Below are 9,492 nucleotides of genomic sequence, written 5' to 3' on the forward strand. Positions count from 1 at the left end.
AATTCTTAGGAATAAAATTCAAGTGATACCGGGTCTATTTTTTCCAGCGTACTTATTACTATTGTGCTGGGGCAGAGAGGACCACAGCACACACACTGACACCAGATAACAGCTTCCATACTGACTGTTTTAACTCTCAGCTCTAGGGCTTCCTACAAACAGTCACCACTGCTCAGACACAAGGTAAATCTCAAGGTGAGAAAGAATATTAAAAATTTGGAGGTGGGCAGTGATGGTGCATGCTTTAATCCCAGCACTCAGGAAGCAAAGGCAGGTGGATCTATTTTGACCTAGAGGCCAGTCTGGTCTACAAAGTGAGTTCCAGGACAGGCACCATAAATACACAGAGAAACCTTGTCGTGGGGGGGTCGGGAGGGGTAGATTTTGGTTTTGTGACCAGAAAGATGGCTAAGCAGTTAACAGTACTTGCTGCTCTTCCAGAGAACCAGAATTCAGTTCCCAATACCCACATCTGGTGGTTCACAACTACCTGTAACTCTAGCTCCAGGAGATCCCACACCTTCTTCTGGCCTCCATGGATACAGAAAAATAAAGAATAAAGTAAATGTTTTTTTTAAAGTGATCTAGGCTTTAAAACTGGTACAACTGTAATCTCAGCACTTGGGAGGCAGAGACAGGAAGACCACAAGTTCAAGGCCATGAACTCTATCTGATTTTCAGCAAAGTAAGGCAGAAGCAATTTACATCACTGAAAGACAGGAGCAGAAGCTGGGGTGGACAGTGTACAAAACTTTTAAACTAGCTTTTATTACCTGAACACACACCCCCTAAGTGTGGTTTTACAGCTCTCTTGCACTGAAGTTCCTAAAACGCACAGTGCTCCAGGCTGATGGGTGGTTACCACTATACTTCATTACTAAAGATGTGGGACGTATCAACAACAGCACGACAGGTGTACCTTATCCCATTTCACTGGCTAATAGGACGAGTTTTCATGAAAACTGCCTGGAAGCCGACCAGTGCTCCAAGGATGATGAGAAAACTGAGTACCCCTGATAGGAGGCCCATAACCACATGAAGGAATTCCAGGAAGAAAATTCTTCTTAAAGTTCCTCTATAACACGTTTTTAAGGAACATAATTTTACATTTTCTTCTTTTGCATTTTTCTCCTCTGTTATATTAAAGAATGTCTTTTCAGACTGAGTATATTTACAGAAGGGAAGTGTTCAAGTTTTACCCAACTGAAAACTTAAAATGTACTTCAATTTGAAAGGCAAAGTCCACTACAGTGAAAGTGAATGACTGTTTACTTATTTACAAGCACCGACAAACAAAAACACTAATGCGAAAGTGAAGCTACAGGAAGAACCGCTGATCTTTGAAAACCTGACTGCATAAACAAAAGGCAGATGAGTTCATATTATCTTTGATAGTCTAGTATACCACGAATCCAAAGATACTTTCAAAACTTCGTTTCAGCCTGGCGGTGGTGGCGCACGCCTTTAATCCCAGCACTTGGGAGGCAGAGGCAGGTGGATCTCTGTGAGTTCGACACCAGCCTGGTCTAAAAGAGCTAGTTCCAGGACAGGCTCCAAAACCACAGAGAAACCCTGTCTCGAAAAAACAAACAAAAAAAAAAAAATTCGTTTCCCCCCCTCTGATTAGGTGAAATTAACAGTAACCTTTTCCTTCAGGTTTTAATAGCAAAACAGTGAAATGGTCAGGCCAAGTGCCAAAGCAGGATAGAAACGACTTGGTCTGGAGAGGCAGGATTACAATTAAAATTTTACTGCCAGTAAAATACAAAGGCCAAGAATCTACTACCTTCAATGTTTTGCTGCTGTGGCAAACAGCCATGCACGAGTTATCGTTTCCTTGAAAACGAAAAAAAATACACCTGTTAATATGCCTTTCCCAAAATTCAGAGAAAACAGCCCAAACTGGGAGAGCTTCTATTAGTCAAGGCATACTAAAAACTTCATCAGTTTTGCCTACATGCCTTAGTTCACGCTAACATAAGGACGGTGGTCAATGTAATCCAAAATGAATGAAAAAAGCTGTGATCAGACATCCTAAGAACGGCATTTTACATAGTACAACTAATGTGTAAAACTTACATTTTGCATTGTTTACTACATCACACACGAGGACGGCATTGTACATATTGACACATGGACATCTTAACTCGCCATTTCAATCTGGGAATGTGTTCATCAATCACAACCAGGTGTCTTTTCAATTAAATTTTCAGAATAACGTGCAGACGACCTGGCACAAAATCCCTAAGTCTAAAGCGGGGTGAGCGATTACTTTAGTTTTGATCTCCCAGCCGGGGAGTCCGTCGGCAGCCCGGGCAGCGGGTTTAAAAACGAGGCGGGGTGGAGGTGGGGGAGGTGGGAGGCGGCAGCTGAGGGCATCTGAGGGAAAGGCCGAGCGAGCCGAGGCGCCGGCTCTTCCTCAGTCAGGCGCTGGGGAGGTCACAGCGCAGTGAAGTTTGGTTTCACTAGCGGGCTGGGAGGCTCGGCGATCGGCGCGCACTCCGGGGTAAAGCGGCCCGCCTGGGAGCGCCCGGAAGCCCGGCCGACACGTTTCCACTGGGGGTGGGGGAGCGGCTGCGGGCCTGGCCTGGAGCCCCTTCCTGGCTCCGCCGAGGCCCGGCAGCCCGCGCCTAGGCCCCGCGCACGCACGGGACCTCCACCCCGCGCGGCCGCCGGCGCTGCCCGGGGCCGCGGCTCCAACTTTGCTCGCAGCGCCCGGCGCCGCCCGAGCCGCGCGCGAACCCCAAACTTTGCCCGCCCTCCCGCCGCCCGGCCCGCGCCCCAGCCCGCCCGCCTGCCGCGCTGCGCCCCAGCCCCGTCCGTCTTCTCCCCGGGCCGGCCCCGTGTTTACCTCAGGCCGAGGTCCAGGCGTCGCTCCGGCGGCCGCGCCAGCGCAGGAGGCCAGCTCTCCCCGTCAGTCAGTCCGCCGCTAAGTTCCGCACCATGGACTCGTCCGAGCCCGCGGGTTCAGCCGGCCCGGTCGGGAGCACGCAGCCACGAAGCCGTGGACCCGGACAGCGCCGCTCCGCGCCGCTTGCGCCACCGCCGCTCCCCTCCCCCGCCGTGTCGGGCGGCCTCCCCCCCCTCCCTCCCTTTCTCGTCCCTCCCTCCCTCCCTCCGCGGGGCTCAGCCGCGCCGCCACAGGTCGGCGCGCGGTGGTGACGACGCGGGCGGACCTGCCGCACGCTGGCTGCTCGCGGGCGCCGCAGTGCTCGACCGGACCTCCAGGGGGCGCCCGGAACTACGAAGGCGACGGACCGACGTGGTGGGCGGGGCACGCCGCGCGGCCCGAGAGCGGGAGCTCCGGCAGCGGCGAGTGGCCGAGGCTTCTGGGAAACCTTCCTCTCGCCCCGCCCCCGCTGCCGCCTGGAGCGCTGCGCGCGTGCGCAGCCCGCCCGCCTTCTCGGCCGCTCTCCGTGGCGGGTATCCCGACCGGGTCCGCGGGGACAATAAAGATGTCTCTGAGAGCCCGCGATCCTGGCTGCAGTAGCAGAGCCTGGGAAGAGTTCGTGCGTTGTTGGCGCGGAGGCCGTATGCAGCCAGCTGCGGGGCGCACGTGCGCGGCGGCCCGCCAGTCCCGGGCATCCTCCCGCGTCCCGAGCTGGCGTCACCGTGGCTAGACAGGCACGGCTGGCTTTAAGCGCCTCCGCTCTAGGGTGGTGGCTTCCAGTCACTCTGCGACGTCCTGCCCTGGAGCATCCTCGGATTTTTTGTTCCACCCCGGAGGTGTTTTTACAGTCTTCTCGTCGGTCGCTACCCCCACGATCTTGCCTTTTCTCGTTGTACTCTTGCTGTCCACGCGCGCTGCTGTCGCCGGGTCACCTCGACCCGGGCTGTTCCCTCCCCTCTTCGAGCCCGCGTTCTCCCAGACTGCTGTCTGCCACGTCCCCAGCTCTCTGATCTGGGCGCTTCCCTAGCACCTTCATCCTGTGCTGCTTGCCTGCCTAGAGCCCGGCACGTCACACTGAAGAGTGGGATGGTGTCTCACCAAGCTCTTCACAGAGCCGAGCACCTACAAGGGACTGGGTAAAATGCTGCTGCAGGGATGCGTGAATGGCAGCCTTGTCTCTCCCAAAGTCTGCAGTTTTGCCGTGCGTTATCTTCATAGGAGCTTTGGGGATTTGATGGCGGTTTTTGAGGGAGCAGTGATCTAGGGGTGCAAAAATACTTTATTCTGATGAAACAAAACCCCTCTGAAGGACCTTTCCCCGGTAGTAAAGACAGTTAAGGCTGGTGATTAGGAGACTCTGAAAACCTGTTGAAAAGGTTACGTGACAGAATCAAATAAAAGGCCCTGTTAACCATCCAACGGCTGAAGTTTAGCCTTCCTGTGTGCAGCCAAGCTCCGGAACCCACCCTAGAGAATCTTAGCGGTAGAGTAGCTCCTGGTGAAGATGTACAATGCAATATCCTTTTGTATGTATTTTATATTTATGAATTTTTGAGGCAGAATCTCACTGTTCAACCCAATCTACCCTCAAAACCCTGCTCTCCTGCTTCAACGTTATTGTTTGTGCATATGTCAAAAGAACATTTAACATTTATAGCCATCGTTTGTGTAACAGCATCAAAAATGATTCCTCCTCCCTCACTAAAGCTGTCCTTTGACGACCTTCTCCTCATCTACAAAATACACTTAACAGGGTGCGCTCTAATAGGCTGTCTCTTGCTCCCCAAAAGAGAGACCATGTCTATTTCTATAGATAGTATTCTCTTTACTGTGTTTACATAATAAAAATGTGTTGTTTTCTTTGTTTTCAATTCTTTAAATTTATAATAAAGAGGGTCAGAGTTTTAAGTAAAGGATGGACTATTAAATGGATGAATAAAGTAGATATAGTTTGGCATACTTGTTAATATTTTAAATTTAATTGTAACCATAAAAAACAAATGAGGGCTGCGGAGATAGCTAGTTAAGTAAAGCGCGTACCACACAAGAATGAGGATCTGAGCTTGAATCCCCGGGATCCATGTAAAGCCGGGCACCATGGCAGGTGTCTGTAATTCGAGTGCTCCCACAGTGAGGTGAGGAGAGCCCTCAGACACTCGCCTGTCAACTAGCCTGTTCTCAATGACAACAGACCCTGCCTGCAGATCAAGAATCAGCACCCACTGTTGTCCTCTGACCTTCACGTGTACTACGGGACACATACCTTCACTCACAGGGATTTGCACACACAATTTAGTTTATTTGTATATGTTTGGGTGTTGTACCAGTATGTAGATCTGTACCACATTCTTGCAGTGCCCATGCAGGCCAAGAGAAGGTGTCAGATACCCTGTGGCTGGATTTGTAGATGTTATGAGCCACCATGTAGGTGCTAGGACTCACACCCAGGTCCCCGGAAGAGACCTGAGTGTTGTAATAAGAGCGGCGGGGCTGCGTCCCCGGCACCCGGCTGCCCGCATGGCTTTACCCAAAATAATTACACGGAAACTGTATTCTTTTAATCACTGCCTGGCCCATTAGTTCCAGCCTCTTATTGGCTAGCTCTTACATATTGATCTAACCCATTTCTAATATTCTGTGTAGTACCACGAGCTGGCTTACCAGGAAAGATCTTAACCTGCGTCTGTCTGGAGTGGGAGAATCATGGCGACTGCCTGACTCAGCTTCTTTCTCCCAGCATTCTGTTCTGTTTACTCCACCCACCTAAGGGTTGGCCTATCAAATGGGCCTAGGCAGTTTCTTTATTAATTAACCAATGAAAGCAACAGATTAATACAAGACCCACCTCCATCATTTCCCCTTTTTTCTGTTTAAACAAAAAAGAAAGGCTTTCACTTTAACATAGTAAGATTACATATAGCAAAACAGTTATCAAGCAAGAATTACAGTTACAATATTTATATCTATTTTATCTTTTATCATAACTAAGGAAAACTATAACTATAACTAACCATTCTTCAACTCCATCAAAGACTCCAGAAGGATATAATATTACCTAAGCAAACAAGAAATCCAAAACTAGAAATGACAGAGACATCTCACTGCCTGGACAGTCACCCAAAGTTCTTTTGTACCATTGGGGCATCCATCTTCAGCCTTCAGGCCCATAGTATCCAGCAGACATTTTCATCAAGCAGGAAATTCCAAAGACAGCTCAGTCACTTTCTGCTGTGTCCTGCAGAATGTCTCACAGACTCTTTCATGAGTCAGGAACCCCAAAAGACCATCTCACCTTCAGGCAAGTTCAGCAGTCCTCTCCCTGCAGGTTCTCTGTGTCCAGCTTATGCATCAGTCCAGGCAAGAGCAGTTTCTTACCCAAATAGCTATCAAACTCCATAAGGAGCCTCTTCGATGCCCATCTTCTTCTTGAAGTAGATTGGTGCTGCCAGGAGCAGATGTATCTCACTATCATGAACAGTCCTAAGTTATTGAAACATTTAAATGCCATATTCTGTAGCCTTTGAAAGATATGAAGAATGCCTATCTAACTGAAATATATCTATACACATCTAGAAAATCTAACATGACTACAAGCTTGACTATTATTGATGATTATCCATTAACAACCTATATACGTTACATTTTTAAATGAACTACACAATCACAATACCTTAATCAATATTAGAAATATGCATATACATATAACAAAATTGACCTTATAATCCATACCAATGCAAATTATTCATATCTATATCATTTCCACCTTTAAATGTAAAAGAACAGTTATAAACAATATTTGGGAACATGGGCGCAGTTTTTTCTCTCCAAACTGCTTCCTGCTGAATGGGGGCGTCGTTAATTAGGTCTTTCTTGGTATAACCTGTGTGCCAGGGTCATCTCAGTTGGCAGTTGAGTGAAGTAATTTTTTGAGGGTGTTCACAGCAACCTTTCAGGAGGGCGTGGTCTATCATACCATATTGGGATAGAAGAAATCCACAGGGTCGCATCCTCTGTGAAAACAAAAGAAGACCCTCTCCAAAGCATCATATCCTTAGACCCATATTCTGAAATCATAATACCCTTATATCCATTCTGGTTTAGCTTAGCAGCCCATATAATGAAATGTCTCTCTGCACTTAGCTCCTTTACAGTCAAAAATTTTAAAGAAAACACAATAATACAAAGAATCCAGACTCTCTGTGAATTTTCCATTTTTACGTGGCTTATTTTTCTTTATTTCTTTTAATCTATAATTATCTGTACTCTGTCTCTTTAAAGACTTTATCCCCCTTTTTTTAAGGGCATTAACTTTATTTTTTCTCTATATTTTTTTTCTCTCAAGCCTACGTATACTCATCCAACACTGTGACTCATTTATAGATCTTCTATGTCTGAAATCTGTTCTATTGTGAGTCTGTAATTTTTTTACTATCCAGGAGCATTTTTTAAAATGTTAAGCACTTCTTAAAAACCTAAGTTGCACCATTTAGAGGTATTACGGTACTGCCTGTGTCCTGCCCAGTCTAAACCTTAACTGCTCTGTTATTATGGTAATTACAGTAGTTCCTGCCAGAGACCAGCAGAGTTCCACTGGTGGAGCTGAGCCCTCCTGCCTCAGAGCCATTTGGTGCCCCTGGCCACACACAGTTCCAGGCACACAGCAGTCCACATTGCCATCAAGCAAGCCATAGCACTTTACTCCAAATGCTCCATTCAAAGACTCTGTCTCCCGCAGGAGCCAGACAGAGATCGTGATGGCGGCACAGCCCAGAAAGCCGGCATTTTAAAACAGACAGTTTTTTCCTGTTGCTGAGTCGGGACAATTTCTTTGCCGCATGCAACCCAGAAACAGCAAAAAGCTGTCTTAAATTCTCTCTGTGTCCTTTTTAAGCCCTCTCAGGTTTTACGTGGAGTTCATTAGCACGTTGGGTGCCACTCTGTTGTAATATAAGTGGCAGGGCTGCGTCCCCGGCACCCGGCCGCCCGCACAACTAGCTTATGCCCCGAAATAATTACACGGAAACTGTATTCTTTTAATCACTGCCTGGCCCATTAGCTCTAGCCTCTTATTGGCTAGCTCTTACATATTGATCTAACCCATTTCTAATATTCTGTGTAGTACCACGAGCTGGCTTACCAGGAAAGATCTTAACCTGCGTCTGTCTGGAGTGGGAGAATCATGACGACTGCCTGACTCAGCTTCTTTCTCCCAGCATTCTGTTCTGTTTACTCCACCCACCTAAGGGTTGGCCTATCAAATGGGCCTAGGCAGTTTCTTTATTAATTAACCAATGAAAGCAACAGATTAATACAAGACCCACCTCCATCACCTGAGCATCCACCCACCAAAAGAAATTTGCTAAAAACTACAAATGATGTACATAAAAATATCTTCATCAAAATGCACAATTGTTCTGTTGCACTTTCCAGCAACTTACTTTCCATAGCATAACAGACACCCATAGCAGCATCTTTGACGATGAATGTGGTCAATGTATCGATCTTGACAGTTTTATCAGAAATAATAGCTATACTTCGTCTTTTATTAATATAATGCAAAATAAAATTCACATTAAGAGAAGAAATCATAGTATAAAGACCTTGGAATAAGTGAGAAAGGGGTCACTTCAAATGCCTTTGCAGTTTTGAACAAATAACATCATGTTTTTCCTCTTCAGTTTTTAGATAACAGAGGAAGTTTTAAATTTAATGTCCATGGCATGTTTGCATCAGTAAAATTGACAAATTCAAAGGCATACAATTAAGACTCATGAACAGCACATGGTCAAATATGTAATGTCCATACAAGAAATGAAACAAATGCTACAAGGAACAGTTATAGGAATTTTCACAAAATAATACAACTTTACTAAAGCCATTATTCCACTCAAGAAAGATGAACCACCACATACATACAGTCTCTTACACTGATCAACATAGCCAAACACAGATGGAGTCAGGGTGTATCCCATGAGCATTCTCCATTGTGGTCAATAAAACAAGCCCTCCAGGGCACTGGCAAAGACACATAAATGACTATACCCTGTGTGATACTGTTGTGGAATATTCTTTATGTTAAGATGTGTTACATTTGTTTATGCTGTGGAACATTTGTTTCATGATGCAAAGATGTGTTGCGTTCTTTAAGTTGCATTTAACCCTGTGAGGCTGTGTTACTTTGCCTGCCTAAAACACCTGATGGTCTAATAAAGAGCTGAATGGCCAGTAATGAGGTGGGAGAAAGGATAGGCGGGGCTGGCAGGCAGAGTGTAAATAGAAGGAGAAATCTGGGAGGAGAGGATCAAGGAGCAAGAGAACAAGGAATATTGGCGAATATTATCGTAAGGTGTGTTGCTTTTGTTTATGCTGCATTTGTTTAACTCTGTGAAGCTGTGTTTCTTTGCTAATAGCAAGGCAGGAACAAGAATAGATGGAACTGGCAGGAGACACAAGGAAGAAGAGGAGCAAGAGAATAAGGAGAGGAGGATGCCAGGGGTCAGCCATCCAGCTACACAGCAAGCCACAAGAAAGAAATAAAGAAAGGTATACAGAAATAAGAAAGATAAAAGCCCAGAAGCAAAAGATAGTCAGGATAGTTTAAG

The 9,492-nt window shown here is 46.6% G+C and overlaps 1 protein-coding gene across 3 annotated transcripts in view; it reads right to left on the reverse strand.

The window, feature by feature from the left end:
* Scaf11 (SR-related CTD associated factor 11) overlaps positions 1-3,064 on the reverse strand; it is a 44,006-nt gene extending 40,942 nt beyond the window's left edge. For all 3 annotated transcript variants that reach the window (XM_057791408.1, XM_057791409.1, XM_057791407.1), the window contains exon 1: positions 2,852-3,064. The gene's annotated coding sequence lies outside the window, so the exon portion shown is untranslated. The remainder of the gene's footprint in view (positions 1-2,851) is intronic.
* Between the last annotated feature and the right edge of the window lie 6,428 nt (positions 3,065-9,492).

The sequence above is a fragment of the Chionomys nivalis genome, chromosome 17, assembly GCF_950005125.1.
Source record: "Chionomys nivalis chromosome 17, mChiNiv1.1, whole genome shotgun sequence".
Taxonomy (NCBI): Eukaryota; Metazoa; Chordata; class Mammalia; order Rodentia; family Cricetidae; genus Chionomys; species Chionomys nivalis.